The following is a 23,660-nucleotide window of genomic DNA, read 5'->3' on the forward strand; positions in this document are numbered from 1 at the left end:
ATGACAAGCGGTTGACATGTTTGTAAGTGTAGCATATAAAACAAGAATCGTGTGAAGCATTCGTAGACAGGTGCTAAAGTCGTAGTATGGCCGCAGGTGACGGTCGTATGACGGGTCTGTAGCCACAACAGGTTGGCATCAAAGTGAATACCGCTAACTGTAAGCACTCTGCTGTAGCCCCAGTGGCGCAATTGGTTAGCGCACGGTACTTATAAGGCAGTAGCCGTGAGCAATGCCGGGGTTGTGAGTTCGAGCCTCACCTGGGGCATACTTTTATTTCGTAGCAGCTGACTATGGAAGCATCGGGACGCTAGATTTGAGATGTATCACGTACCTGAGAGACCATAAATGTGCGTGCACTGTAGTCAACGACTGCGTGTTCCTCGGTAGTATTGTGGCTAGTATCCTCACCTGTCACGCGGGAGACCGGGGTTCGATTCCCCGCCGGAGAGATGCGATTTTTATATCGCGAAGGTTGCACGTGTGGCCCGAAAAAGCATTACCGTTGTGATCAAGGAATGTAATTGCTAAAAAATCGTAAGAAAGTCTGCGTCTTAGGAAGTGTTTCTCGTATTCTGCACACGACGTCGTCGTTTCACAACTCACAGGGTTTGCTGTCGACGCTGAATCAGCGCACCCCAAGATTAATGATCGAGCTCGAAGCACCCAAGAAAAAGAATGATTTTAGCAGAGCGTGGTTTCGATCCACGGACCTCTGGGTTATGGGCCCAGCACGCTTCCACTGCGCCACTCTGCTGTGCCGAGAGAAGCGCGCTCTTCGGTGCGTGACATGGGACACTTGGAAAAGCGTTGTCTGCGTCGCCTACCGTTTAATTAACTGTGTAGCATCTCCCAGCTTGACTTGTCTCGACTTTGCTCGACTGACGCTACGCTGACGCTTGCACGAAGCGATATTTACCGCGATCGTCTCGAGATGCAGCTGCGAGATGCTCAGGATTAACATTGCACTCCACGAAGGTGGAGACATTCGAATGCACTGCCTAGCTACGCGCCCGCAACTAACAAAATGCCGACCCTGCCAGGATTCGAACCTGGAATCTTCTGATCCGTAGTCAGACGCGTTATCCGTTGCGCCACAGGGCCACTGTTTGCGTTTTCTGCTACGAGGCGGGTGCACATCGCAAAGCAACGTGTTCTCCGTGGCTCGGCAATTGCATGTCATCCACTGACAACGGCGGCGCGGCCACTCTGGTCTTCCGCACGCTGCAGGGAGCTGCCACCAAGGAAGGCATCTCTCCTCCTGCTGCTCGGCCACGCAGCGCCTGCACAGCTTAGAGCTTGCCACACATCTGCCGTCGCTGTTGGACAGGTAGCGGAATGCAAGGCGCCCGTTTTTTTGCATTTTTTCGGTGATGACAAGCGGTTGACATGTTTGTAAGTGTAGCATATAAAACAAGAATCGTGTGAAGCATTCGTAGACAGGTGCTAAAGTCGTAGTATGGCCGCAGGTGACGGTCGTATGACGGGTCTGTAGCCACAACAGGTTGGCATCAAAGTGAATACCGCTAACTGTAAGCACTCTGCTGTAGCCCCAGTGGCGCAATTGGTTAGCGCACGGTACTTATAAGGCAGTAGCCGTGAGCAATGCCGGGGTTGTGAGTTCGAGCCTCACCTGGGGCATACTTTTATTTCGTAGCAGCTGACTATGGAAGCATCGGGACGCTAGATTTGAGATGTATCACGTACCTGAGAGACCATAAATGTGCGTGCACTGTAGTCAACGACTGCGTGTTCCTCGGTAGTATAGTGGTTAGTATCCCCGCCTGTCACGCGGGAGACCGGGGTTCGATTCCCCGCCGGGGAGATGCGATTTTTATATCGCGAAGGTTGCACGTGTGGCCCGAAGAAGCATTACCGTTGTGATCAAGGAATGTAATTGCTAAAAAATCGTAAGAAAGTCTGCGTCTTAGGAAGTGTTTCTCGTATTCTGCACACGACGTCGTCGTTTCACAACTCACAGGGTTTGCTGTCGACGCTGAATCAGCGCACCCCAAGATTAATGATCGAGCTCGAAGCACCCAAGAAAAAGAATGATTTTAGCAGAGCGTGGTTTCGATCCACGGACTTCTGGGTTATGGGCCCAGCACGCTTCCACTGCGCCACTCTGCTGTGCCGAGAGAAGCGCGCTCTTCGGTGCGTGACATGGGACACTTGGAAAAGCGTTGTCTGCGTCGCCTACCGTTTAATTAACTGTGTAGCATCTCCCAGCTTGACTTGTCTCGACTTTGCTCGACTGACGCTACGCTGACGCTTGCACGAAGCGATATTTACCGCGATCGTCTCGAGATGCAGCTGCGAGATGCTCAGGATTAACATTGCACTCCACGAAGGTGGAGACATTCGAATGCACTGCCTAGCTACGCGCCCGCAACTAACAAAATGCCGACCCTGCCAGGATTCGAACCTGGAATCTTCTGATCCGTAGTCAGACGCGTTATCCGTTGCGCCACAGGGCCACTGTTTGCGTTTTCTGCTACGAGGCGGGTGCACATCGCAAAGCAACGTGTTCTCCGTGGCTCGGCAATTGCATGTCATCCACTGACAACGGCGGCGCGGCCACTCTGGTCTTCCGCACGCTGCAGGGAGCTGCCACCAAGGAAGGCATCTCTCCTCCTGCTGCTCGGCCACGCAGCGCCTGCACAGCTTAGAGCTTGCCACACATCTGCCGTCGCTGTTGGACAGGTAGCGGAATGCAAGGCGCCCGTTTTTTTGCATTTTTTCGGTGATGACAAGCGGTTGACATGCTTGTAAGTGTAGCATATAAAACAAGAATCGTGTGAAGCATTCGTAGACAGGTGCTAAAGTCGTAGTATGGCCGCAGGTGACGGTCGTATGACGGGTCTGTAGCCACAACAGGTTGGCATCAAAGTGAATACCGCTAACTGTAAGCACTCTGCTGTAGCCCCAGTGGCGCAATTGGTTAGCGAACGGTACTTATAAGGCAGTAGCCGTGAGCAATGCCGGGGTTGTGAGTTCGAGCCTCACATGGGGCATACATTTATTTCGTAGCAGCTTACTATGGAAGCATCGGGACGCTAGATTTGAGATGTATCACGTACCTGAGAGACCATAAATGTGCGTGCACTGTAGTCAACGACTGCGTGTTCCTCGGTAGTATAGTGGTTAGTATCCCCGCCTGTCACGCGGGAGACCGGGGTTCGATTCCCCGCCGGGGAGATGCGATTTTTATATCGCGAAGGTTGCACGTGTGGCCCGAAGAAGCATTACCGTTGTGATCAAGGAATGTAATTGCTAAAAAATCGTAAGAAAGTCTGCGTCTTAGGAAGTGTTTCTCGTATTCTGCACACGACGTCGTCGTTTCACAACTCACAGGGTTTGCTGTCGACTCTGAATCAGCGCACCCCAAGATTAATGATCGAGCTCGAAGCACCCAAGAAAAAGAATGATTTTAGCAGAGCGTGGTTTCGATCCACGGACTTCTGGGTTATGGGCCCAGCACGCTTCCACTGCGCCACTCTGCTGTGCCGAGAGAAGCGCGCTCTTCGGTGCGTGACATGGGACACTTGGAAAAGCGTTGTCTGCGTCGCCTACCGTTTAATTAACTGTGTAGCATCTCCCAGCTTGACTTGTCTCGACTTTGCTCGACTGACGCTACGCTGACGCTTGCACGAAGCGATATTTACCGCGATCGTCTCGAGATGCAGCTGCGAGATGCTCAGGATTAACATTGCACTCCACGAAGGTGGAGACATTCGAATGCACTGCCTAGCTACGCGCCCGCAACTAACAAAATGCCGACCCTGCCAGGATTCGAACCTGGAATCTTCTGATCCGTAGTCAGACGCGTTATCCGTTGCGCCACAGGGCCACTGTTTGCGTTTTCTGCTACGAGGCGGGTGCACATCGCAAAGCAACGTGTTCTCCGTGGCTCGGCAATTGCATGTCATCCACTGACAACGGCGGCGCGGCCACTCTGGTCTTCCGCACGCTGCAGGGAGCTGCCACCAAGGAAGGCATCTCTCCTCCTGCTGCTCGGCCACGCAGCGCCTGCACAGCTTAGAGCTTGCCACACATCTGCCGTCGCTGTTGGACAGGTAGCGGAATGCAAGGCGCCCGTTTTTTTGCATTTTTTCGGTGATGACAAGCGGTTGACATGTTTGTAAGTGTAGCATATAAAACAAGAATCGTGTGAAGCATTCGTAGACAGGTGCTAAAGTCGTAGTATGGCCGCAGGTGACGGTCGTATGACGGGTCTGTAGCCACAACAGGTTGGCATCAAAGTGAATACCGCTAACTGTAAGCACTCTGCTGTAGCCCCAGTGGCGCAATTGGTTAGCGCACGGTACTTATAAGGCAGTAGCCGTGAGCAATGCCGGGGTTGTGAGTTCGAGCCTCACCTGGGGCATACTTTTATTTCGTAGCAGCTGACTATGGAAGCATCGGGACGCTAGATTTGAGATGTATCACGTACCTGAGAGACCATAAATGTGCGTGCACTGTAGTCAACGACTGCGTGTTCCTCGGTAGTATTGTGGCTAGTATCCTCACCTGTCACGCGGGAGACCGGGGTTCGATTCCCCGCCGGAGAGATGCGATTTTTATATCGCGAAGGTTGCACGTGTGGCCCGAAAAAGCATTACCGTTGTGATCAAGGAATGTAATTGCTAAAAAATCGTAAGAAAGTCTGCGTCTTAGGAAGTGTTTCTCGTATTCTGCACACGACGTCGTCGTTTCACAACTCACAGGGTTTGCTGTCGACGCTGAATCAGCGCACCCCAAGATTAATGATCGAGCTCGAAGCACCCAAGAAAAAGAATGATTTTAGCAGAGCGTGGTTTCGATCCACGGACCTCTGGGTTATGGGCCCAGCACGCTTCCACTGCGCCACTCTGCTGTGCCGAGAGAAGCGCGCTCTTCGGTGCGTGACATGGGACACTTGGAAAAGCGTTGTCTGCGTCGCCTACCGTTTAATTAACTGTGTAGCATCTCCCAGCTTGACTTGTCTCGACTTTGCTCGACTGACGCTACGCTGACGCTTGCACGAAGCGATATTTACCGCGATCGTCTCGAGATGCAGCTGCGAGATGCTCAGGATTAACATTGCACTCCACGAAGGTGGAGACATTCGAATGCACTGCCTAGCTACGCGCCCGCAACTAACAAAATGCCGACCCTGCCAGGATTCGAACCTGGAATCTTCTGATCCGTAGTCAGACGCGTTATCCGTTGCGCCACAGGGCCACTGTTTGCGTTTTCTGCTACGAGGCGGGTGCACATCGCAAAGCAACGTGTTCTCCGTGGCTCGGCAATTGCATGTCATCCACTGACAACGGCGGCGCGGCCACTCTGGTCTTCCGCACGCTGCAGGGAGCTGCCACCAAGGAAGGCATCTCTCCTCCTGCTGCTCGGCCACGCAGCGCCTGCACAGCTTAGAGCTTGCCACACATCTGCCGTCGCTGTTGGACAGGTAGCGGAATGCAAGGCGCCCGTTTTTTTGCATTTTTTCGGTGATGACAAGCGGTTGACATGTTTGTAAGTGTAGCATATAAAACAAGAATCGTGTGAAGCATTCGTAGACAGGTGCTAAAGTCGTAGTATGGCCGCAGGTGACGGTCGTATGACGGGTCTGTAGCCACAACAGGTTGGCATCAAAGTGAATACCGCTAACTGTAAGCACTCTGCTGTAGCCCCAGTGGCGCAATTGGTTAGCGCACGGTACTTATAAGGCAGTAGCCGTGAGCAATGCCGGGGTTGTGAGTTCGAGCCTCACCTGGGGCATACTTTTATTTCGTAGCAGCTGACTATGGAAGCATCGGGACGCTAGATTTGAGATGTATCACGTACCTGAGAGACCATAAATGTGCGTGCACTGTAGTCAACGACTGCGTGTTCCTCGGTAGTATTGTGGCTAGTATCCTCACCTGTCACGCGGGAGACCGGGGTTCGATTCCCCGCCGGAGAGATGCGATTTTTATATCGCGAAGGTTGCACGTGTGGCCCGAAAAAGCATTACCGTTGTGATCAAGGAATGTAATTGCTAAAAAATCGTAAGAAAGTCTGCGTCTTAGGAAGTGTTTCTCGTATTCTGCACACGACGTCGTCGTTTCACAACTCACAGGGTTTGCTGTCGACGCTGAATCAGCGCACCCCAAGATTAATGATCGAGCTCGAAGCACCCAAGAAAAAGAATGATTTTAGCAGAGCGTGGTTTCGATCCACGGACCTCTGGGTTATGGGCCCAGCACGCTTCCACTGCGCCACTCTGCTGTGCCGAGAGAAGCGCGCTCTTCGGTGCGTGACATGGGACACTTGGAAAAGCGTTGTCTGCGTCGCCTACCGTTTAATTAACTGTGTAGCATCTCCCAGCTTGACTTGTCTCGACTTTGCTCGACTGACGCTACGCTGACGCTTGCACGAAGCGATATTTACCGCGATCGTCTCGAGATGCAGCTGCGAGATGCTCAGGATTAACATTGCACTCCACGAAGGTGGAGACATTCGAATGCACTGCCTAGCTACGCGCCCGCAACTAACAAAATGCCGACCCTGCCAGGATTCGAACCTGGAATCTTCTGATCCGTAGTCAGACGCGTTATCCGTTGCGCCACAGGGCCACTGTTTGCGTTTTCTGCTACGAGGCGGGTGCACATCGCAAAGCAACGTGTTCTCCGTGGCTCGGCAATTGCATGTCATCCACTGACAACGGCGGCGCGGCCACTCTGGTCTTCCGCACGCTGCAGGGAGCTGCCACCAAGGAAGGCATCTCTCCTCCTGCTGCTCGGCCACGCAGCGCCTGCACAGCTTAGAGCTTGCCACACATCTGCCGTCGCTGTTGGACAGGTAGCGGAATGCAAGGCGCCCGTTTTTTTGCATTTTTTCGGTGATGACAAGCGGTTGACATGCTTGTAAGTGTAGCATATAAAACAAGAATCGTGTGAAGCATTCGTAGACAGGTGCTAAAGTCGTAGTATGGCCGCAGGTGACGGTCGTATGACGGGTCTGTAGCCACAACAGGTTGGCATCAAAGTGAATACCGCTAACTGTAAGCACTCTGCTGTAGCCCCAGTGGCGCAATTGGTTAGCGCACGGTACTTATAAGGCAGTAGCCGTGAGCAATGCCGGGGTTGTGAGTTCGAGCCTCACATGGGGCGTACTTTTATTTCGTAGCAGCTGACTATGGAAGCATCGGGACGCTAGATTTGAGATGTATCACGTACCTGAGAGACCATAAATGTGCGTGCACTGTAGTCAACGACTGCGTGTTCCTCGGTAGTATAGTGGTTAGTATCCCCGCCTGTCACGCGGGAGACCGGGGTTCGATTCCCCGCCGGGGAGATGCGATTTTTATATCGCGAAGGTTGCACGTGTGGCCCGAAGAAGCATTACCGTTGTGATCAAGGAATGTAATTGCTAAAAAATCGTAAGAAAGTCTGCGTCTTAGGAAGTGTTTCTCGTATTCTGCACACGACGTCGTCGTTTCACAACTCACAGGGTTTGCTGTCGACGCTGAATCAGCGCACCCCAAGATTAATGATCGAGCTCGAAGCACCCAAGAAAAAGAATGATTTTAGCAGAGCGTGGTTTCGATCCACGGACCTCTGGGTTATGGGCCCAGCACGCTTCCACTGCGCCACTCTGCTGTGCCGAGAGAAGCGCGCTCTTCGGTGCGTGACATGGGACACTTGGAAAAGCGTTGTCTGCGTCGCCTACCGTTTAATTAACTGTGTAGCATCTCCCAGCTTGACTTGTCTCGACTTTGCTCGACTGACGCTACGCTGACGCTTGCACGAAGCGATATTTACCGCGATCGTCTCGAGATGCAGCTGCGAGATGCTCAGGATTAACATTGCACTCCACGAAGGTGGAGACATTCGAATGCACTGCCTAGCTACGCGCCCGCAACTAACAAAATGCCGACCCTGCCAGGATTCGAACCTGGAATCTTCTGATCCGTAGTCAGACGCGTTATCCGTTGCGCCACAGGGCCACTGTTAGCGTTTTCTGCTACGAGGCGGGTGCACATCGCAAAGCAACGTGTTCTCCGTGGCTCGGCAATTGCATGTCATCCACTGACAACGGCGGCGCGGCCACTCTGGTCTTCCGCACGCTGCAGGGAGCTGCCACCAAGGAAGGCATCTCTCCTCCTGCTGCTCGGCCACGCAGCGCCTGCACAGCTTAGAGCTTGCCACACATCTGCCGTCGCTGTTGGACAGGTAGCGGAATGCAAGGCGCCCGTTTTTTTGCATTTTTTCGGTGATGACAAGCGGTTGACATGCTTGTAAGTGTAGCATATAAAACAAGAATCGTGTGAAGCATTCGTAGACAGGTGCTAAAGTCGTAGTATGGCCGCAGGTGACGGTCGTATGACGGGTCTGTAGCCACAACAGGTTGGCATCAAAGTGAATACCGCTAACTGTAAGCACTCTGCTGTAGCCCCAGTGGCGCAATTGGTTAGCGAACGGTACTTATAAGGCAGTAGCCGTGAGCAATGCCGGGGTTGTGAGTTCGAGCCTCACATGGGGCATACTTTTATTTCGTAGCAGCTTACTATGGAAGCATCGGGACGCTAGATTTGAGATGTATCACGTACCTGAGAGACCATAAATGTGCGTGCACTGTAGTCAACGACTGCGTGTTCCTCGGTAGTATAGTGGTTAGTATCCCCGCCTGTCACGCGGGAGACCGGGGTTCGATTCCCCGCCGGGGAGATGCGATTTTTATATCGCGAAGGTTGCACGTGTGGCCCGAAGAAGCATTACCGTTGTGATCAAGGAATGTAATTGCTAAAAAATCGTAAGAAAGTCTGCGTCTTAGGAAGTGTTTCTCGTATTCTGCACACGACGTCGTCGTTTCACAACTCACAGGGTTTGCTGTCGACGCTGAATCAGCGCACCCCAAGATTAATGATCGAGCTCGAAGCACCCAAGAAAAAGAATGATTTTAGCAGAGCGTGGTTTCGATCCACGGACCTCTGGGTTATGGGCCCAGCACGCTTCCACTGCGCCACTCTGCTGTGCCGAGAGAAGCGCGCTCTTCGGTGCGTGACATGGGACACTTGGAAAAGCGTTGTCTGCGTCGCCTACCGTTTAATTAACTGTGTAGCATCTCCCAGCTTGACTTGTCTCGACTTTGCTCGACTGACGCTACGCTGACGCTTGCACGAAGCGATATTTACCGCGATCGTCTCGAGATGCAGCTGCGAGATGCTCAGGATTAACATTGCACTCCACGAAGGTGGAGACATTCGAATGCACTGCCTAGCTACGCGCCCGCAACTAACAAAATGCCGACCCTGCCAGGATTCGAACCTGGAATCTTCTGATCCGTAGTCAGACGCGTTATCCGTTGCGCCACAGGGCCACTGTTTGCGTTTTCTGCTACGAGGCGGGTGCACATCGCAAAGCAACGTGTTCTCCGTGGCTCGGCAATTGCATGTCATCCACTGACAACGGCGGCGCGGCCACTCTGGTCTTCCGCACGCTGCAGGGAGCTGCCACCAAGGAAGGCATCTCTCCTCCTGCTGCTCGGCCACGCAGCGCCTGCACAGCTTAGAGCTTGCCACACATCTGCCGTCGCTGTTGGACAGGTAGCGGAATGCAAGGCGCCCGTTTTTTTGCATTTTTTCGGTGATGACAAGCGGTTGACATGCTTGTAAGTGTAGCATATAAAACAAGAATCGTGTGAAGCATTCGTAGACAGGTGCTAAAGTCGTAGTATGGCCGCAGGTGACGGTCGTATGACGGGTCTGTAGCCACAACAGGTTGGCATCAAAGTGAATACCGCTAACTGTAAGCACTCTGCTGTAGCCCCAGTGGCGCAATTGGTTAGCGCACGGTACTTATAAGGCAGTAGCCGTGAGCAATGCCGGGGTTGTGAGTTCGAGCCTCACATGGGGCGTACTTTTATTTCGTAGCAGCTGACTATGGAAGCATCGGGACGCTAGATTTGAGATGTATCACGTACCTGAGAGACCATAAATGTGCGTGCACTGTAGTCAACGACTGCGTGTTCCTCGGTAGTATAGTGGTTAGTATCCCCGCCTGTCACGCGGGAGACCGGGGTTCGATTCCCCGCCGGGGAGATGCGATTTTTATATCGCGAAGGTTGCACGTGTGGCCCGAAGAAGCATTACCGTTGTGATCAAGGAATGTAATTGCTAAAAAATCGTAAGAAAGTCTGCGTCTTAGGAAGTGTTTCTCGTATTCTGCACACGACGTCGTCGTTTCACAACTCACAGGGTTTGCTGTCGACGCTGAATCAGCGCACCCCAAGATTAATGATCGAGCTCGAAGCACCCAAGAAAAAGAATGATTTTAGCAGAGCGTGGTTTCGATCCACGGACCTCTGGGTTATGGGCCCAGCACGCTTCCACTGCGCCACTCTGCTGTGCCGAGAGAAGCGCGCTCTTCGGTGCGTGACATGGGACACTTGGAAAAGCGTTGTCTGCGTCGCCTACCGTTTAATTAACTGTGTAGCATCTCCCAGCTTGACTTGTCTCGACTTTGCTCGACTGACGCTACGCTGACGCTTGCACGAAGCGATATTTACCGCGATCGTCTCGAGATGCAGCTGCGAGATGCTCAGGATTAACATTGCACTCCACGAAGGTGGAGACATTCGAATGCACTGCCTAGCTACGCGCCCGCAACTAACAAAATGCCGACCCTGCCAGGATTCGAACCTGGAATCTTCTGATCCGTAGTCAGACGCGTTATCCGTTGCGCCACAGGGCCACTGTTAGCGTTTTCTGCTACGAGGCGGGTGCACATCGCAAAGCAACGTGTTCTCCGTGGCTCGGCAATTGCATGTCATCCACTGACAACGGCGGCGCGGCCACTCTGGTCTTCCGCACGCTGCAGGGAGCTGCCACCAAGGAAGGCATCTCTCCTCCTGCTGCTCGGCCACGCAGCGCCTGCACAGCTTAGAGCTTGCCACACATCTGCCGTCGCTGTTGGACAGGTAGCGGAATGCAAGGCGCCCGTTTTTTTGCATTTTTTCGGTGATGACAAGCGGTTGACATGCTTGTAAGTGTAGCATATAAAACAAGAATCGTGTGAAGCATTCGTAGACAGGTGCTAAAGTCGTAGTATGGCCGCAGGTGACGGTCGTATGACGGGTCTGTAGCCACAACAGGTTGGCATCAAAGTGAATACCGCTAACTGTAAGCACTCTGCTGTAGCCCCAGTGGCGCAATTGGTTAGCGAACGGTACTTATAAGGCAGTAGCCGTGAGCAATGCCGGGGTTGTGAGTTCGAGCCTCACATGGGGCATACTTTTATTTCGTAGCAGCTTACTATGGAAGCATCGGGACGCTAGATTTGAGATGTATCACGTACCTGAGAGACCATAAATGTGCGTGCACTGTAGTCAACGACTGCGTGTTCCTCGGTAGTATAGTGGTTAGTATCCCCGCCTGTCACGCGGGAGACCGGGGTTCGATTCCCCGCCGGGGAGATGCGATTTTTATATCGCGAAGGTTGCACGTGTGGCCCGAAGAAGCATTACCGTTGTGATCAAGGAATGTAATTGCTAAAAAATCGTAAGAAAGTCTGCGTCTTAGGAAGTGTTTCTCGTATTCTGCACACGACGTCGTCGTTTCACAACTCACAGGGTTTGCTGTCGACGCTGAATCAGCGCACCCCAAGATTAATGATCGAGCTCGAAGCACCCAAGAAAAAGAATGATTTTAGCAGAGCGTGGTTTCGATCCACGGACCTCTGGGTTATGGGCCCAGCACGCTTCCACTGCGCCACTCTGCTGTGCCGAGAGAAGCGCGCTCTTCGGTGCGTGACATGGGACACTTGGAAAAGCGTTGTCTGCGTCGCCTACCGTTTAATTAACTGTGTAGCATCTCCCAGCTTGACTTGTCTCGACTTTGCTCGACTGACGCTACGCTGACGCTTGCACGAAGCGATATTTACCGCGATCGTCTCGAGATGCAGCTGCGAGATGCTCAGGATTAACATTGCACTCCACGAAGGTGGAGACATTCGAATGCACTGCCTAGCTACGCGCCCGCAACTAACAAAATGCCGACCCTGCCAGGATTCGAACCTGGAATCTTCTGATCCGTAGTCAGACGCGTTATCCGTTGCGCCACAGGGCCACTGTTTGCGTTTTCTGCTACGAGGCGGGTGCACATCGCAAAGCAACGTGTTCTCCGTGGCTCGGCAATTGCATGTCATCCACTGACAACGGCGGCGCGGCCACTCTGGTCTTCCGCACGCTGCAGGGAGCTGCCACCAAGGAAGGCATCTCTCCTCCTGCTGCTCGGCCACGCAGCGCCTGCACAGCTTAGAGCTTGCCACACATCTGCCGTCGCTGTTGGACAGGTAGCGGAATGCAAGGCGCCCGTTTTTTTGCATTTTTTCGGTGATGACAAGCGGTTGACATGCTTGTAAGTGTAGCATATAAAACAAGAATCGTGTGAAGCATTCGTAGACAGGTGCTAAAGTCGTAGTATGGCCGCAGGTGACGGTCGTATGACGGGTCTGTAGCCACAACAGGTTGGCATCAAAGTGAATACCGCTAACTGTAAGCACTCTGCTGTAGCCCCAGTGGCGCAATTGGTTAGCGCACGGTACTTATAAGGCAGTAGCCGTGAGCAATGCCGGGGTTGTGAGTTCGAGCCTCACATGGGGCGTACTTTTATTTCGTAGCAGCTGACTATGGAAGCATCGGGACGCTAGATTTGAGATGTATCACGTACCTGAGAGACCATAAATGTGCGTGCACTGTAGTCAACGACTGCGTGTTCCTCGGTAGTATAGTGGTTAGTATCCCCGCCTGTCACGCGGGAGACCGGGGTTCGATTCCCCGCCGGGGAGATGCGATTTTTATATCGCGAAGGTTGCACGTGTGGCCCGAAGAAGCATTACCGTTGTGATCAAGGAATGTAATTGCTAAAAAATCGTAAGAAAGTCTGCGTCTTAGGAAGTGTTTCTCGTATTCTGCACACGACGTCGTCGTTTCACAACTCACAGGGTTTGCTGTCGACGCTGAATCAGCGCACCCCAAGATTAATGATCGAGCTCGAAGCACCCAAGAAAAAGAATGATTTTAGCAGAGCGTGGTTTCGATCCACGGACCTCTGGGTTATGGGCCCAGCACGCTTCCACTGCGCCACTCTGCTGTGCCGAGAGAAGCGCGCTCTTCGGTGCGTGACATGGGACACTTGGAAAAGCGTTGTCTGCGTCGCCTACCGTTTAATTAACTGTGTAGCATCTCCCAGCTTGACTTGTCTCGACTTTGCTCGACTGACGCTACGCTGACGCTTGCACGAAGCGATATTTACCGCGATCGTCTCGAGATGCAGCTGCGAGATGCTCAGGATTAACATTGCACTCCACGAAGGTGGAGACATTCGAATGCACTGCCTAGCTACGCGCCCGCAACTAACAAAATGCCGACCCTGCCAGGATTCGAACCTGGAATCTTCTGATCCGTAGTCAGACGCGTTATCCGTTGCGCCACAGGGCCACTGTTAGCGTTTTCTGCTACGAGGCGGGTGCACATCGCAAAGCAACGTGTTCTCCGTGGCTCGGCAATTGCATGTCATCCACTGACAACGGCGGCGCGGCCACTCTGGTCTTCCGCACGCTGCAGGGAGCTGCCACCAAGGAAGGCATCTCTCCTCCTGCTGCTCGGCCACGCAGCGCCTGCACAGCTTAGAGCTTGCCACACATCTGCCGTCGCTGTTGGACAGGTAGCGGAATGCAAGGCGCCCGTTTTTTTGCATTTTTTCGGTGATGACAAGCGGTTGACATGCTTGTAAGTGTAGCATATAAAACAAGAATCGTGTGAAGCATTCGTAGACAGGTGCTAAAGTCGTAGTATGGCCGCAGGTGACGGTCGTATGACGGGTCTGTAGCCACAACAGGTTGGCATCAAAGTGAATACCGCTAACTGTAAGCACTCTGCTGTAGCCCCAGTGGCGCAATTGGTTAGCGAACGGTACTTATAAGGCAGTAGCCGTGAGCAATGCCGGGGTTGTGAGTTCGAGCCTCACATGGGGCATACTTTTATTTCGTAGCAGCTTACTATGGAAGCATCGGGACGCTAGATTTGAGATGTATCACGTACCTGAGAGACCATAAATGTGCGTGCACTGTAGTCAACGACTGCGTGTTCCTCGGTAGTATAGTGGTTAGTATCCCCGCCTGTCACGCGGGAGACCGGGGTTCGATTCCCCGCCGGGGAGATGCGATTTTTATATCGCGAAGGTTGCACGTGTGGCCCGAAGAAGCATTACCGTTGTGATCAAGGAATGTAATTGCTAAAAAATCGTAAGAAAGTCTGCGTCTTAGGAAGTGTTTCTCGTATTCTGCACACGACGTCGTCGTTTCACAACTCACAGGGTTTGCTGTCGACGCTGAATCAGCGCACCCCAAGATTAATGATCGAGCTCGAAGCACCCAAGAAAAAGAATGATTTTAGCAGAGCGTGGTTTCGATCCACGGACCTCTGGGTTATGGGCCCAGCACGCTTCCACTGCGCCACTCTGCTGTGCCGAGAGAAGCGCGCTCTTCGGTGCGTGACATGGGACACTTGGAAAAGCGTTGTCTGCGTCGCCTACCGTTTAATTAACTGTGTAGCATCTCCCAGCTTGACTTGTCTCGACTTTGCTCGACTGACGCTACGCTGACGCTTGCACGAAGCGATATTTACCGCGATCGTCTCGAGATGCAGCTGCGAGATGCTCAGGATTAACATTGCACTCCACGAAGGTGGAGACATTCGAATGCACTGCCTAGCTACGCGCCCGCAACTAACAAAATGCCGACCCTGCCAGGATTCGAACCTGGAATCTTCTGATCCGTAGTCAGACGCGTTATCCGTTGCGCCACAGGGCCACTGTTTGCGTTTTCTGCTACGAGGCGGGTGCACATCGCAAAGCAACGTGTTCTCCGTGGCTCGGCAATTGCATGTCATCCACTGACAACGGCGGCGCGGCCACTCTGGTCTTCCGCACGCTGCAGGGAGCTGCCACCAAGGAAGGCATCTCTCCTCCTGCTGCTCGGCCACGCAGCGCCTGCACAGCTTAGAGCTTGCCACACATCTGCCGTCGCTGTTGGACAGGTAGCGGAATGCAAGGCGCCCGTTTTTTTGCATTTTTTCGGTGATGACAAGCGGTTGACATGCTTGTAAGTGTAGCATATAAAACAAGAATCGTGTGAAGCATTCGTAGACAGGTGCTAAAGTCGTAGTATGGCCGCAGGTGACGGTCGTATGACGGGTCTGTAGCCACAACAGGTTGGCATCAAAGTGAATACCGCTAACTGTAAGCACTCTGCTGTAGCCCCAGTGGCGCAATTGGTTAGCGCACGGTACTTATAAGGCAGTAGCCGTGAGCAATGCCGGGGTTGTGAGTTCGAGCCTCACATGGGGCGTACTTTTATTTCGTAGCAGCTGACTATGGAAGCATCGGGACGCTAGATTTGAGATGTATCACGTACCTGAGAGACCATAAATGTGCGTGCACTGTAGTCAACGACTGCGTGTTCCTCGGTAGTATAGTGGTTAGTATCCCCGCCTGTCACGCGGGAGACCGGGGTTCGATTCCCCGCCGGGGAGATGCGATTTTTATATCGCGAAGGTTGCACGTGTGGCCCGAAGAAGCATTACCGTTGTGATCAAGGAATGTAATTGCTAAAAAATCGTAAGAAAGTCTGCGTCTTAGGAAGTGTTTCTCGTATTCTGCACACGACGTCGTCGTTTCACAACTCACAGGGTTTGCTGTCGACGCTGAATCAGCGCACCCCAAGATTAATGATCGAGCTCGAAGCACCCAAGAAAAAGAATGATTTTAGCAGAGCGTGGTTTCGATCCACGGACCTCTGGGTTATGGGCCCAGCACGCTTCCACTGCGCCACTCTGCTGTGCCGAGAGAAGCGCGCTCTTCGGTGCGTGACATGGGACACTTGGAAAAGCGTTGTCTGCGTCGCCTACCGTTTAATTAACTGTGTAGCATCTCCCAGCTTGACTTGTCTCGACTTTGCTCGACTGACGCTACGCTGACGCTTGCACGAAGCGATATTTACCGCGATCGTCTCGAGATGCAGCTGCGAGATGCTCAGGATTAACATTGCACTCCACGAAGGTGGAGACATTCGAATGCACTGCCTAGCTACGCGCCCGCAACTAACAAAATGCCGACCCTGCCAGGATTCGAACCTGGAATCTTCTGATCCGTAGTCAGACGCGTTATCCGTTGCGCCACAGGGCCACTGTTAGCGTTTTCTGCTACGAGGCGGGTGCACATCGCAAAGCAACGTGTTCTCCGTGGCTCGGCAATTGCATGTCATCCACTGACAACGGCGGCGCGGCCACTCTGGTCTTCCGCACGCTGCAGGGAGCTGCCACCAAGGAAGGCATCTCTCCTCCTGCTGCTCGGCCACGCAGCGCCTGCACAGCTTAGAGCTTGCCACACATCTGCCGTCGCTGTTGGACAGGTAGCGGAATGCAAGGCGCCCGTTTTTTTGCATTTTTTCGGTGATGACAAGCGGTTGACATGCTTGTAAGTGTAGCATATAAAACAAGAATCGTGTGAAGCATTCGTAGACAGGTGCTAAAGTCGTAGTATGGCCGCAGGTGACGGTCGTATGACGGGTCTGTAGCCACAACAGGTTGGCATCAAAGTGAATACCGCTAACTGTAAGCACTCTGCTGTAGCCCCAGTGGCGCAATTGGTTAGCGAACGGTACTTATAAGGCAGTAGCCGTGAGCAATGCCGGGGTTGTGAGTTCGAGCCTCACATGGGGCATACTTTTATTTCGTAGCAGCTTACTATGGAAGCATCGGGACGCTAGATTTGAGATGTATCACGTACCTGAGAGACCATAAATGTGCGTGCACTGTAGTCAACGACTGCGTGTTCCTCGGTAGTATAGTGGTTAGTATCCCCGCCTGTCACGCGGGAGACCGGGGTTCGATTCCCCGCCGGGGAGATGCGATTTTTATATCGCGAAGGTTGCACGTGTGGCCCGAAGAAGCATTACCGTTGTGATCAAGGAATGTAATTGCTAAAAAATCGTAAGAAAGTCTGCGTCTTAGGAAGTGTTTCTCGTATTCTGCACACGACGTCGTCGTTTCACAACTCACAGGGTTTGCTGTCGACGCTGAATCAGCGCACCCCAAGATTAATGATCGAGCTCGAAGCACCCAAGAAAAAGAATGATTTTAGCAGAGCGTGGTTTCGATCCACGGACCTCTGGGTTATGGGCCCAGCACGCTTCCACTGCGCCACTCTGCTGTGCCGAGAGAAGCGCGCTCTTCGGTGCGTGACATGGGACACTTGGAAAAGCGTTGTCTGCGTCGCCTACCGTTTAATTAACTGTGTAGCATCTCCCAGCTTGACTTGTCTCGACTTTGCTCGACTGACGCTACGCTGACGCTTGCACGAAGCGATATTTACCGCGATCGTCTCGAGATGCAGCTGCGAGATGCTCAGGATTAACATTGCACTCCACGAAGGTGGAGACATTCGAATGCACTGCCTAGCTACGCGCCCGCAACTAACAAAATGCCGACCCTGCCAGGATTCGAACCTGGAATCTTCTGATCCGTAGTCAGACGCGTTATCCGTTGCGCCACAGGGCCACTGTTTGCGTTTTCTGCTACGAGGCGGGTGCACATCGCAAAGCAACGTGTTCTCCGTGGCTCGGCAATTGCATGTCATCCACTGACAACGGCGGCGCGGCCACTCTGGTCTTCCGCACGCTGCAGGGAGCTGCCACCAAGGAAGGCATCTCTCCTCCTGCTGCTCGGCCACGCAGCGCCTGCACAGCTTAGAGCTTGCCACACATCTGCCGTCGCTGTTGGACAGGTAGCGGAATGCAAGGCGCCCGTTTTTTTGCATTTTTTCGGTGATGACAAGCGGTTGACATGCTTGTAAGTGTAGCATATAAAACAAGAATCGTGTGAAGCATTCGTAGACAGGTGCTAAAGTCGTAGTATGGCCGCAGGTGACGGTCGTATGACGGGTCTGTAGCCACAACAGGTTGGCATCAAAGTGAATACCGCTAACTGTAAGCACTCTGCTGTAGCCCCAGTGGCGCAATTGGTTAGCGCACGGTACTTATAAGGCAGTAGCCGTGAGCAATGCCGGGGTTGTGAGTTCGAGCCTCACATGGGGCGTACTTTTATTTCGTAGCAGCTGACTATGGAAGCATCGGGACGCTAGATTTGAGATGTATCACGTACCTGAGAGACCATAAATGTGCGTGCACTGTAGTCAACGACTGCGTGTTCCTCGGTAGTATAGTGGTTAGTATCCCCGCCTGTCACGCGGGAGACCGGGGTTCGATTCCCCGCCGGGGAGATGCGATTTTTATATCGCGAAGGTTGCACGTGTGGCCCGAAGAAGCATTACCGTTGTGATCAAGGAATGTAATTGCTAAAAAATCGTAAGAAAGTCTGCGTCTTAGGAAGTGTTTCTCGTATTCTGCACACGACGTCGTCGTTTCACAACTCACAGGGTTTGCTGTCGACGCTGAATCAGCGCACCCCAAGATTAATGATCGAGCTCGAAGCACCCAAGAAAAAGAATGATTTTAGCAGAGCGTGGTTTCGATCCACGGACCTCTGGGTTATGGGCCCAGCACGCTTCCACTGCGCCACTCTGCTGTGCCGAGAGAAGCGCGCTCTTCGGTGCGTGACATGGGACACTTGGAAAAGCGTTGTCTGCGTCGCCTACCGTTTAATTAACTGTGTAGCATCTCCCAGCTTGACTTGTCTCGACTTTGCTCGACTGACGCTACGCTGACGCTTGCACGAAGCGATATTTACCGCGATCGTCTCGAGATGCAGCTGCGAGATGCTCAGGATTAACATTGCACTCCACGAAGGTGGAGACATTCGAATGCACTGCCTAGCTACGCGCCCGCAACTAACAAAATGCCGACCCTGCCAGGATTCGAACCTGGAATCTTCTGATCCGTAGTCAGACGCGTTATCCGTTGCGCCACAGGGCCACTGTTAGCGTTTTCTGCTACGAGGCGGGTGCACATCGCAAAGCAACGTGTTCTCCGTGGCTCGGCAATTGCATGTCATCCACTGACAACGGCGGCGCGGCCACTCTGGTCTTCCGCACGCTGCAGGGAGCTGCCACCAAGGAAGGCATCTCTCCTCCTGCTGCTCGGCCACGCAGCGCCTGCACAGCTTAGAGCTTGCCACACATCTGCCGTCGCTGTTGGACAGGTAGCGGAATGCAAGGCGCCCGTTTTTTTGCATTTTTTCGGTGATGACAAGCGGTTGACATGCTTGTAAGTGTAGCATATAAAACAAGAATCGTGTGAAGCATTCGTAGACAGGTGCTAAAGTCGTAGTATGGCCGCAGGTGACGGTCGTATGACGGGTCTGTAGCCACAACAGGTTGGCATCAAAGTGAATACCGCTAACTGTAAGCACTCTGCTGTAGCCCCAGTGGCGCAATTGGTTAGCGAACGGTACTTATAAGGCAGTAGCCGTGAGCAATGCCGGGGTTGTGAGTTCGAGCCTCACATGGGGCATACTTTTATTTCGTAGCAGCTTACTATGGAAGCATCGGGACGCTAGATTTGAGATGTATCACGTACCTGAGAGACCATAAATGTGCGTGCACTGTAGTCAACGACTGCGTGTTCCTCGGTAGTATAGTGGTTAGTATCCCCGCCTGTCACGCGGGAGACCGGGGTTCGATTCCCCGCCGGGGAGATGCGATTTTTATATCGCGAAGGTTGCACGTGTGGCCCGAAGAAGCATTACCGTTGTGATCAAGGAATGTAATTGCTAAAAAATCGTAAGAAAGTCTGCGTCTTAGGAAGTGTTTCTCGTATTCTGCACACGACGTCGTCGTTTCACAACTCACAGGGTTTGCTGTCGACTCTGAATCAGCGCACCCCAAGATTAATGATCGAGCTCGAAGCACCCAAGAAAAAGAATGATTTTAGCAGAGCGTGGTTTCGATCCACGGACTTCTGGGTTATGGGCCCAGCACGCTTCCACTGCGCCACTCTGCTGTGCCGAGAGAAGCGCGCTCTTCGGTGCGTGACATGGGACACTTGGAAAAGCGTTGTCTGCGTCGCCTACCGTTTAATTAACTGTGTAGCATCTCCCAGCTTGACTTGTCTCGACTTTGCTCGACTGACGCTACGCTGACGCTTGCACGAAGCGATATTTACCGCGATCGTCTCGAGATGCAGCTGCGAGATGCTCAGGATTAACATTGCACTCCACGAAGGTGGAGACATTCGAATGCACTGCCTAGCTACGCGCCCGCAACTAACAAAATGCCGACCCTGCCAGGATTCGAACCTGGAATCTTCTGATCCGTAGTCAGACGCGTTATCCGTTGCGCCACAGGGCCACTGTTTGCGTTTTCTGCTACGAGGCGGGTGCACATCGCAAAGCAACGTGTTCTCCGTGGCTCGGCAATTGCATGTCATCCACTGACAACGGCGGCGCGGCCACTCTGGTCTTCCGCACGCTGCAGGGAGCTGCCACCAAGGAAGGCATCTCTCCTCCTGCTGCTCGGCCACGCAGCGCCTGCACAGCTTAGAGCTTGCCACACATCTGCCGTCGCTGTTGGACAGGTAGCGGAATGCGAGGCGCCCGTTTTTTTGCATTTTTTCGGTGATGACAAGCGGTTGACATGCTTGTAAGTGTAGCATATAAAACAAGAATCGTGTGAAGCATTCGTAGACAGGTGCTAAAGTCGTAGTATGGCCGCAGGTGACGGTCGTATGACGGGTCTGTAGCCACAACAGGTTGGCATCAAAGTGAATACCGCTAACTGTAAGCACTCTGCTGTAGCCCCAGTGGCGCAATTGGTTAGCGAACGGTACTTATAAGGCAGTAGCCGTGAGCAATGCCGGGGTTGTGAGTTCGAGCCTCACATGGGGCATACTTTTATTTCGTAGCAGCTTACTATGGAAGCATCGGGACGCTAGATTTGAGATGTATCACGTACCTGAGAGACCATAAATGTGCGTGCACTGTAGTCAACGACTGCGTGTTCCTCGGTAGTATAGTGGTTAGTATCCCCGCCTGTCACGCGGGAGACCGGGGTTCGATTCCCCGCCGGGGAGATGCGATTTTTATATCGCGAAGGTTGCACGTGTGGCCCGAAGAAGCATTACCGTTGTGATCAAGGAATGTAATTGCTAAAAAATCGTAAGAAAGTCTGCGTCTTAGGAAGTGTTTCTCGTATTCTGCACACGACGTCGTCGTTTCACAACTCACAGGGTTTGCTGTCGACTCTGAATCAGCGCACCCCAAGATTAATGATCGAGCTCGAAGCACCCAAGAAAAAGAATGATTTTAGCAGAGCGTGGTTTCGATCCACGGACTTCTGGGTTATGGGCCCAGCACGCTTCCACTGCGCCACTCTGCTGTGCCGAGAGAAGCGCGCTCTTCGGTGCGTGACATGGGACACTTGGAAAAGCGTTGTCTGCGTCGCCTACCGTTTAATTAACTGTGTAGCATCTCCCAGCTTGACTTGTCTCGACTTTGCTCGACTGACGCTACGCTGACGCTTGCACGAAGCGATATTTACCGCGATCGTCTCGAGATGCAGCTGCGAGATGCTCAGGATTAACATTGCACTCCACGAAGGTGGAGACATTCGAATGCACTGCCTAGCTACGCGCCCGCAACTAACAAAATGCCGACCCTGCCAGGATTCGAACCTGGAATCTTCTGATCCGTAGTCAGACGCGTTATCCGTTGCGCCACAGGGCCACTGTTTGCGTTTTCTGCTACGAGGCGGGTGCACATCGCAAAGCAACGTGTTCTCCGTGGCTCGGCAATTGCATGTCATCCACTGACAACGGCGGCGCGGCCACTCTGGTCTTCCGCACGCTGCAGGGAGCTGCCACCAAGGAAGGCATCTCTCCTCCTGCTGCTCGGCCACGCAGCGCCTGCACAGCTTAGAGCTTGCCACACATCTGCCGTCGCTGTTGGACAGGTAGCGGAATGCAAGGCGCCCGTTTTTTTGCATTTTTTCGGTGATGACAAGCGGTTGACATGTTTGTAAGTGTAGCATATAAAACAAGAATCGTGTGAAGCATTCGTAGACAGGTGCTAAAGTCGTAGTATGGCCGCAGGTGACGGTCGTATGACGGGTCTGTAGCCACAACAGGTTGGCATCAAAGTGAATACCGCTAACTGTAAGCACTCTGCTGTAGCCCCAGTGGCGCAATTGGTTAGCGCACGGTACTTATAAGGCAGTAGCCGTGAGCAATGCCGGGGTTGTGAGTTCGAGCCTCACCTGGGGCATACTTTTATTTCGTAGCAGCTGACTATGGAAGCTTCGGGACGCTAGATTTGAGATGTATCACGTACCTGAGAGACCATAAATGTGCGTGCACTGTAGTCAACGACTGCGTGTTCCTCGGTAGTATTGTGGCTAGTATCCTCACCTGTCACGCGGGAGACCGGGGTTCGATTCCCCGCCGGAGAGATGCGATTTTTATATCGCGAAGGTTGCACGTGTGGCCCGAAAAAGCATTACCGTTGTGATCAAGGAATGTAATTGCTAAAAAATCGTAAGAAAGTCTGCGTCTTAGGAAGTGTTTCTCGTATTCTGCACACGACGTCGTCGTTTCACAACTCACAGGGTTTGCTGTCGACGCTGAATCAGCGCACCCCAAGATTAATGATCGAGCTCGAAGCACCCAAGAAAAAGAATGATTTTAGCAGAGCGTGGTTTCGATCCACGGACCTCTGGGTTATGGGCCCAGCACGCTTCCACTGCGCCACTCTGCTGTGCCGAGAGAAGCGCGCTCTTCGGTGCGTGACATGGGACACTTGGAAAAGCGTTGTCTGCGTCGCCTACCGTTTAATTAACTGTGTAGCATCTCCCAGCTTGACTTGTCTCGACTTTGCTCGACTGACGCTACGCTGACGCTTGCACGAAGCGATATTTACCGCGATCGTCTCGAGATGCAGCTGCGAGATGCTCAGGATTAACATTGCACTCCACGAAGGTGGAGACATTCGAATGCACTGCCTAGCTACGCGCCCGCAACTAACAAAATGCCGACCCTGCCAGGATTCGAACCTGGAATCTTCTGATCCGTAGTCAGACGCGTTATCCGTTGCGCCACAGGGCCACTGTTTGCGTTTTCTGCTACGAGGCGGGTGCACATCGCAAAGCAACGTGTTCTCCGTGGCTCGGCAATTGCATGTCATCCACTGACAACGGCGGCGCGGCCACTCTGGTCTTCCGCACGCTGCAGGGAGCTGCCACCAAGGAAGGCATCTCTCCTCCTGCTGCTCGGCCACGCAGCGCCTGCACAGCTTAGAGCTTGCCACACATCTGCCGTCGCTGTTGGACAGGTAGCGGAATGCGAGGCGCCCGTTTTTTTGCATTTTTTCGGTGATGACAAGCGGTTGACATGCTTGTAAGTGTAGCATATAAAACAAGAATCGTGTGAAGCATTCGTAGACAGGTGCTAAAGTCGTAGTATGGCCGCAGGTGACGGTCGTATGACGGGTCTGTAGCCACAACAGGTTGGCATCAAAGTGAATACCGCTAACTGTAAGCACTCTGCTGTAGCCCCAGTGGCGCAATTGGTTAGCGCACGGTACTTATAAGGCAGTAGCCGTGAGCAATGCCGGGGTTGTGAGTTCGAGCCTCACATGGGGCGTACTTTTATTTCGTAGCAGCTGACTATGGAAGCATCGGGACGCTAGATTTG

The 23,660-nt window shown here is 52.9% G+C and overlaps 58 non-coding genes across 58 annotated transcripts; 24 read left to right on the forward strand and 34 right to left on the reverse strand.

Moving 5' to 3' along the window:
- The first annotated feature begins 176 nt into the window (after positions 1-176).
- On the forward strand, positions 177-268 carry Trnai-uau (transfer RNA isoleucine (anticodon UAU)). Its single transcript is given in 2 exon segments — positions 177-214; positions 233-268. It is a non-coding gene; the product is annotated as a tRNA-Ile (tRNA).
- A 417-nt stretch (positions 269-685) lies between these two features.
- Positions 686-757, reverse strand: Trnam-cau (transfer RNA methionine (anticodon CAU)). The gene has a single exon. It is a non-coding gene; the product is annotated as a tRNA-Met (tRNA).
- A 274-nt stretch (positions 758-1,031) lies between these two features.
- On the reverse strand, positions 1,032-1,104 carry Trnar-acg (transfer RNA arginine (anticodon ACG)). The gene has a single exon. It is a non-coding gene; the product is annotated as a tRNA-Arg (tRNA).
- A 445-nt stretch (positions 1,105-1,549) lies between these two features.
- Trnai-uau (transfer RNA isoleucine (anticodon UAU)) lies at positions 1,550-1,641 on the forward strand. Its single transcript is given in 2 exon segments — positions 1,550-1,587; positions 1,606-1,641. It is a non-coding gene; the product is annotated as a tRNA-Ile (tRNA).
- Positions 1,642-1,753: 112 nt separating this feature from the next.
- Trnad-guc (transfer RNA aspartic acid (anticodon GUC)) lies at positions 1,754-1,825 on the forward strand. The gene has a single exon. It is a non-coding gene; the product is annotated as a tRNA-Asp (tRNA).
- A 233-nt stretch (positions 1,826-2,058) lies between these two features.
- Positions 2,059-2,130, reverse strand: Trnam-cau (transfer RNA methionine (anticodon CAU)). Its single transcript has one exon. It is a non-coding gene; the product is annotated as a tRNA-Met (tRNA).
- Positions 2,131-2,404: 274 nt separating this feature from the next.
- Positions 2,405-2,477, reverse strand: Trnar-acg (transfer RNA arginine (anticodon ACG)). The gene has a single exon. It is a non-coding gene; the product is annotated as a tRNA-Arg (tRNA).
- Positions 2,478-3,126: 649 nt separating this feature from the next.
- On the forward strand, positions 3,127-3,198 carry Trnad-guc (transfer RNA aspartic acid (anticodon GUC)). Its single transcript has one exon. It is a non-coding gene; the product is annotated as a tRNA-Asp (tRNA).
- Positions 3,199-3,431: 233 nt separating this feature from the next.
- Positions 3,432-3,503, reverse strand: Trnam-cau (transfer RNA methionine (anticodon CAU)). Its single transcript has one exon. It is a non-coding gene; the product is annotated as a tRNA-Met (tRNA).
- A 274-nt stretch (positions 3,504-3,777) lies between these two features.
- On the reverse strand, positions 3,778-3,850 carry Trnar-acg (transfer RNA arginine (anticodon ACG)). The gene has a single exon. It is a non-coding gene; the product is annotated as a tRNA-Arg (tRNA).
- Positions 3,851-4,295: 445 nt separating this feature from the next.
- Positions 4,296-4,387, forward strand: Trnai-uau (transfer RNA isoleucine (anticodon UAU)). The gene is given in 2 exon segments: positions 4,296-4,333; positions 4,352-4,387. It is a non-coding gene; the product is annotated as a tRNA-Ile (tRNA).
- A 417-nt stretch (positions 4,388-4,804) lies between these two features.
- Positions 4,805-4,876, reverse strand: Trnam-cau (transfer RNA methionine (anticodon CAU)). The gene has a single exon. It is a non-coding gene; the product is annotated as a tRNA-Met (tRNA).
- A 274-nt stretch (positions 4,877-5,150) lies between these two features.
- Positions 5,151-5,223, reverse strand: Trnar-acg (transfer RNA arginine (anticodon ACG)). Its single transcript has one exon. It is a non-coding gene; the product is annotated as a tRNA-Arg (tRNA).
- Positions 5,224-5,668: 445 nt separating this feature from the next.
- Positions 5,669-5,760, forward strand: Trnai-uau (transfer RNA isoleucine (anticodon UAU)). The gene is given in 2 exon segments: positions 5,669-5,706; positions 5,725-5,760. It is a non-coding gene; the product is annotated as a tRNA-Ile (tRNA).
- Positions 5,761-6,177: 417 nt separating this feature from the next.
- Positions 6,178-6,249, reverse strand: Trnam-cau (transfer RNA methionine (anticodon CAU)). Its single transcript has one exon. It is a non-coding gene; the product is annotated as a tRNA-Met (tRNA).
- A 274-nt stretch (positions 6,250-6,523) lies between these two features.
- Trnar-acg (transfer RNA arginine (anticodon ACG)) lies at positions 6,524-6,596 on the reverse strand. The gene has a single exon. It is a non-coding gene; the product is annotated as a tRNA-Arg (tRNA).
- Positions 6,597-7,041: 445 nt separating this feature from the next.
- Trnai-uau (transfer RNA isoleucine (anticodon UAU)) lies at positions 7,042-7,133 on the forward strand. The gene is given in 2 exon segments: positions 7,042-7,079; positions 7,098-7,133. It is a non-coding gene; the product is annotated as a tRNA-Ile (tRNA).
- Positions 7,134-7,245: 112 nt separating this feature from the next.
- Positions 7,246-7,317, forward strand: Trnad-guc (transfer RNA aspartic acid (anticodon GUC)). Its single transcript has one exon. It is a non-coding gene; the product is annotated as a tRNA-Asp (tRNA).
- A 233-nt stretch (positions 7,318-7,550) lies between these two features.
- Trnam-cau (transfer RNA methionine (anticodon CAU)) lies at positions 7,551-7,622 on the reverse strand. Its single transcript has one exon. It is a non-coding gene; the product is annotated as a tRNA-Met (tRNA).
- A 274-nt stretch (positions 7,623-7,896) lies between these two features.
- Positions 7,897-7,969, reverse strand: Trnar-acg (transfer RNA arginine (anticodon ACG)). The gene has a single exon. It is a non-coding gene; the product is annotated as a tRNA-Arg (tRNA).
- A 649-nt stretch (positions 7,970-8,618) lies between these two features.
- On the forward strand, positions 8,619-8,690 carry Trnad-guc (transfer RNA aspartic acid (anticodon GUC)). Its single transcript has one exon. It is a non-coding gene; the product is annotated as a tRNA-Asp (tRNA).
- Positions 8,691-8,923: 233 nt separating this feature from the next.
- Trnam-cau (transfer RNA methionine (anticodon CAU)) lies at positions 8,924-8,995 on the reverse strand. The gene has a single exon. It is a non-coding gene; the product is annotated as a tRNA-Met (tRNA).
- A 274-nt stretch (positions 8,996-9,269) lies between these two features.
- Trnar-acg (transfer RNA arginine (anticodon ACG)) lies at positions 9,270-9,342 on the reverse strand. The gene has a single exon. It is a non-coding gene; the product is annotated as a tRNA-Arg (tRNA).
- A 445-nt stretch (positions 9,343-9,787) lies between these two features.
- Positions 9,788-9,879, forward strand: Trnai-uau (transfer RNA isoleucine (anticodon UAU)). The gene is given in 2 exon segments: positions 9,788-9,825; positions 9,844-9,879. It is a non-coding gene; the product is annotated as a tRNA-Ile (tRNA).
- A 112-nt stretch (positions 9,880-9,991) lies between these two features.
- Positions 9,992-10,063, forward strand: Trnad-guc (transfer RNA aspartic acid (anticodon GUC)). Its single transcript has one exon. It is a non-coding gene; the product is annotated as a tRNA-Asp (tRNA).
- A 233-nt stretch (positions 10,064-10,296) lies between these two features.
- Trnam-cau (transfer RNA methionine (anticodon CAU)) lies at positions 10,297-10,368 on the reverse strand. The gene has a single exon. It is a non-coding gene; the product is annotated as a tRNA-Met (tRNA).
- Positions 10,369-10,642: 274 nt separating this feature from the next.
- Trnar-acg (transfer RNA arginine (anticodon ACG)) lies at positions 10,643-10,715 on the reverse strand. Its single transcript has one exon. It is a non-coding gene; the product is annotated as a tRNA-Arg (tRNA).
- Positions 10,716-11,364: 649 nt separating this feature from the next.
- On the forward strand, positions 11,365-11,436 carry Trnad-guc (transfer RNA aspartic acid (anticodon GUC)). Its single transcript has one exon. It is a non-coding gene; the product is annotated as a tRNA-Asp (tRNA).
- A 233-nt stretch (positions 11,437-11,669) lies between these two features.
- On the reverse strand, positions 11,670-11,741 carry Trnam-cau (transfer RNA methionine (anticodon CAU)). The gene has a single exon. It is a non-coding gene; the product is annotated as a tRNA-Met (tRNA).
- Positions 11,742-12,015: 274 nt separating this feature from the next.
- On the reverse strand, positions 12,016-12,088 carry Trnar-acg (transfer RNA arginine (anticodon ACG)). Its single transcript has one exon. It is a non-coding gene; the product is annotated as a tRNA-Arg (tRNA).
- Positions 12,089-12,533: 445 nt separating this feature from the next.
- On the forward strand, positions 12,534-12,625 carry Trnai-uau (transfer RNA isoleucine (anticodon UAU)). The gene is given in 2 exon segments: positions 12,534-12,571; positions 12,590-12,625. It is a non-coding gene; the product is annotated as a tRNA-Ile (tRNA).
- Positions 12,626-12,737: 112 nt separating this feature from the next.
- On the forward strand, positions 12,738-12,809 carry Trnad-guc (transfer RNA aspartic acid (anticodon GUC)). Its single transcript has one exon. It is a non-coding gene; the product is annotated as a tRNA-Asp (tRNA).
- A 233-nt stretch (positions 12,810-13,042) lies between these two features.
- Trnam-cau (transfer RNA methionine (anticodon CAU)) lies at positions 13,043-13,114 on the reverse strand. Its single transcript has one exon. It is a non-coding gene; the product is annotated as a tRNA-Met (tRNA).
- Positions 13,115-13,388: 274 nt separating this feature from the next.
- On the reverse strand, positions 13,389-13,461 carry Trnar-acg (transfer RNA arginine (anticodon ACG)). Its single transcript has one exon. It is a non-coding gene; the product is annotated as a tRNA-Arg (tRNA).
- A 649-nt stretch (positions 13,462-14,110) lies between these two features.
- Trnad-guc (transfer RNA aspartic acid (anticodon GUC)) lies at positions 14,111-14,182 on the forward strand. Its single transcript has one exon. It is a non-coding gene; the product is annotated as a tRNA-Asp (tRNA).
- Positions 14,183-14,415: 233 nt separating this feature from the next.
- Trnam-cau (transfer RNA methionine (anticodon CAU)) lies at positions 14,416-14,487 on the reverse strand. The gene has a single exon. It is a non-coding gene; the product is annotated as a tRNA-Met (tRNA).
- A 274-nt stretch (positions 14,488-14,761) lies between these two features.
- On the reverse strand, positions 14,762-14,834 carry Trnar-acg (transfer RNA arginine (anticodon ACG)). The gene has a single exon. It is a non-coding gene; the product is annotated as a tRNA-Arg (tRNA).
- A 445-nt stretch (positions 14,835-15,279) lies between these two features.
- Trnai-uau (transfer RNA isoleucine (anticodon UAU)) lies at positions 15,280-15,371 on the forward strand. Its single transcript is given in 2 exon segments — positions 15,280-15,317; positions 15,336-15,371. It is a non-coding gene; the product is annotated as a tRNA-Ile (tRNA).
- A 112-nt stretch (positions 15,372-15,483) lies between these two features.
- Trnad-guc (transfer RNA aspartic acid (anticodon GUC)) lies at positions 15,484-15,555 on the forward strand. The gene has a single exon. It is a non-coding gene; the product is annotated as a tRNA-Asp (tRNA).
- Positions 15,556-15,788: 233 nt separating this feature from the next.
- Positions 15,789-15,860, reverse strand: Trnam-cau (transfer RNA methionine (anticodon CAU)). The gene has a single exon. It is a non-coding gene; the product is annotated as a tRNA-Met (tRNA).
- A 274-nt stretch (positions 15,861-16,134) lies between these two features.
- Positions 16,135-16,207, reverse strand: Trnar-acg (transfer RNA arginine (anticodon ACG)). The gene has a single exon. It is a non-coding gene; the product is annotated as a tRNA-Arg (tRNA).
- Positions 16,208-16,856: 649 nt separating this feature from the next.
- Trnad-guc (transfer RNA aspartic acid (anticodon GUC)) lies at positions 16,857-16,928 on the forward strand. The gene has a single exon. It is a non-coding gene; the product is annotated as a tRNA-Asp (tRNA).
- Positions 16,929-17,161: 233 nt separating this feature from the next.
- Positions 17,162-17,233, reverse strand: Trnam-cau (transfer RNA methionine (anticodon CAU)). The gene has a single exon. It is a non-coding gene; the product is annotated as a tRNA-Met (tRNA).
- A 274-nt stretch (positions 17,234-17,507) lies between these two features.
- Positions 17,508-17,580, reverse strand: Trnar-acg (transfer RNA arginine (anticodon ACG)). The gene has a single exon. It is a non-coding gene; the product is annotated as a tRNA-Arg (tRNA).
- A 445-nt stretch (positions 17,581-18,025) lies between these two features.
- Trnai-uau (transfer RNA isoleucine (anticodon UAU)) lies at positions 18,026-18,117 on the forward strand. The gene is given in 2 exon segments: positions 18,026-18,063; positions 18,082-18,117. It is a non-coding gene; the product is annotated as a tRNA-Ile (tRNA).
- Positions 18,118-18,229: 112 nt separating this feature from the next.
- Positions 18,230-18,301, forward strand: Trnad-guc (transfer RNA aspartic acid (anticodon GUC)). The gene has a single exon. It is a non-coding gene; the product is annotated as a tRNA-Asp (tRNA).
- Positions 18,302-18,534: 233 nt separating this feature from the next.
- On the reverse strand, positions 18,535-18,606 carry Trnam-cau (transfer RNA methionine (anticodon CAU)). The gene has a single exon. It is a non-coding gene; the product is annotated as a tRNA-Met (tRNA).
- A 274-nt stretch (positions 18,607-18,880) lies between these two features.
- On the reverse strand, positions 18,881-18,953 carry Trnar-acg (transfer RNA arginine (anticodon ACG)). Its single transcript has one exon. It is a non-coding gene; the product is annotated as a tRNA-Arg (tRNA).
- Positions 18,954-19,602: 649 nt separating this feature from the next.
- On the forward strand, positions 19,603-19,674 carry Trnad-guc (transfer RNA aspartic acid (anticodon GUC)). The gene has a single exon. It is a non-coding gene; the product is annotated as a tRNA-Asp (tRNA).
- A 233-nt stretch (positions 19,675-19,907) lies between these two features.
- On the reverse strand, positions 19,908-19,979 carry Trnam-cau (transfer RNA methionine (anticodon CAU)). The gene has a single exon. It is a non-coding gene; the product is annotated as a tRNA-Met (tRNA).
- A 274-nt stretch (positions 19,980-20,253) lies between these two features.
- Positions 20,254-20,326, reverse strand: Trnar-acg (transfer RNA arginine (anticodon ACG)). The gene has a single exon. It is a non-coding gene; the product is annotated as a tRNA-Arg (tRNA).
- A 649-nt stretch (positions 20,327-20,975) lies between these two features.
- On the forward strand, positions 20,976-21,047 carry Trnad-guc (transfer RNA aspartic acid (anticodon GUC)). Its single transcript has one exon. It is a non-coding gene; the product is annotated as a tRNA-Asp (tRNA).
- Positions 21,048-21,280: 233 nt separating this feature from the next.
- Positions 21,281-21,352, reverse strand: Trnam-cau (transfer RNA methionine (anticodon CAU)). Its single transcript has one exon. It is a non-coding gene; the product is annotated as a tRNA-Met (tRNA).
- A 274-nt stretch (positions 21,353-21,626) lies between these two features.
- Positions 21,627-21,699, reverse strand: Trnar-acg (transfer RNA arginine (anticodon ACG)). Its single transcript has one exon. It is a non-coding gene; the product is annotated as a tRNA-Arg (tRNA).
- A 445-nt stretch (positions 21,700-22,144) lies between these two features.
- Positions 22,145-22,236, forward strand: Trnai-uau (transfer RNA isoleucine (anticodon UAU)). The gene is given in 2 exon segments: positions 22,145-22,182; positions 22,201-22,236. It is a non-coding gene; the product is annotated as a tRNA-Ile (tRNA).
- A 417-nt stretch (positions 22,237-22,653) lies between these two features.
- Positions 22,654-22,725, reverse strand: Trnam-cau (transfer RNA methionine (anticodon CAU)). The gene has a single exon. It is a non-coding gene; the product is annotated as a tRNA-Met (tRNA).
- Positions 22,726-22,999: 274 nt separating this feature from the next.
- Positions 23,000-23,072, reverse strand: Trnar-acg (transfer RNA arginine (anticodon ACG)). Its single transcript has one exon. It is a non-coding gene; the product is annotated as a tRNA-Arg (tRNA).
- A 445-nt stretch (positions 23,073-23,517) lies between these two features.
- On the forward strand, positions 23,518-23,609 carry Trnai-uau (transfer RNA isoleucine (anticodon UAU)). The gene is given in 2 exon segments: positions 23,518-23,555; positions 23,574-23,609. It is a non-coding gene; the product is annotated as a tRNA-Ile (tRNA).
- Positions 23,610-23,660: the final 51 nt, after the last annotated feature.

The sequence above is a fragment of the Schistocerca serialis genome, chromosome 9 (assembly GCF_023864345.2).
Source record: "Schistocerca serialis cubense isolate TAMUIC-IGC-003099 chromosome 9, iqSchSeri2.2, whole genome shotgun sequence".
In the NCBI taxonomy this organism is placed as follows: domain Eukaryota; kingdom Metazoa; phylum Arthropoda; class Insecta; order Orthoptera; family Acrididae; genus Schistocerca; species Schistocerca serialis.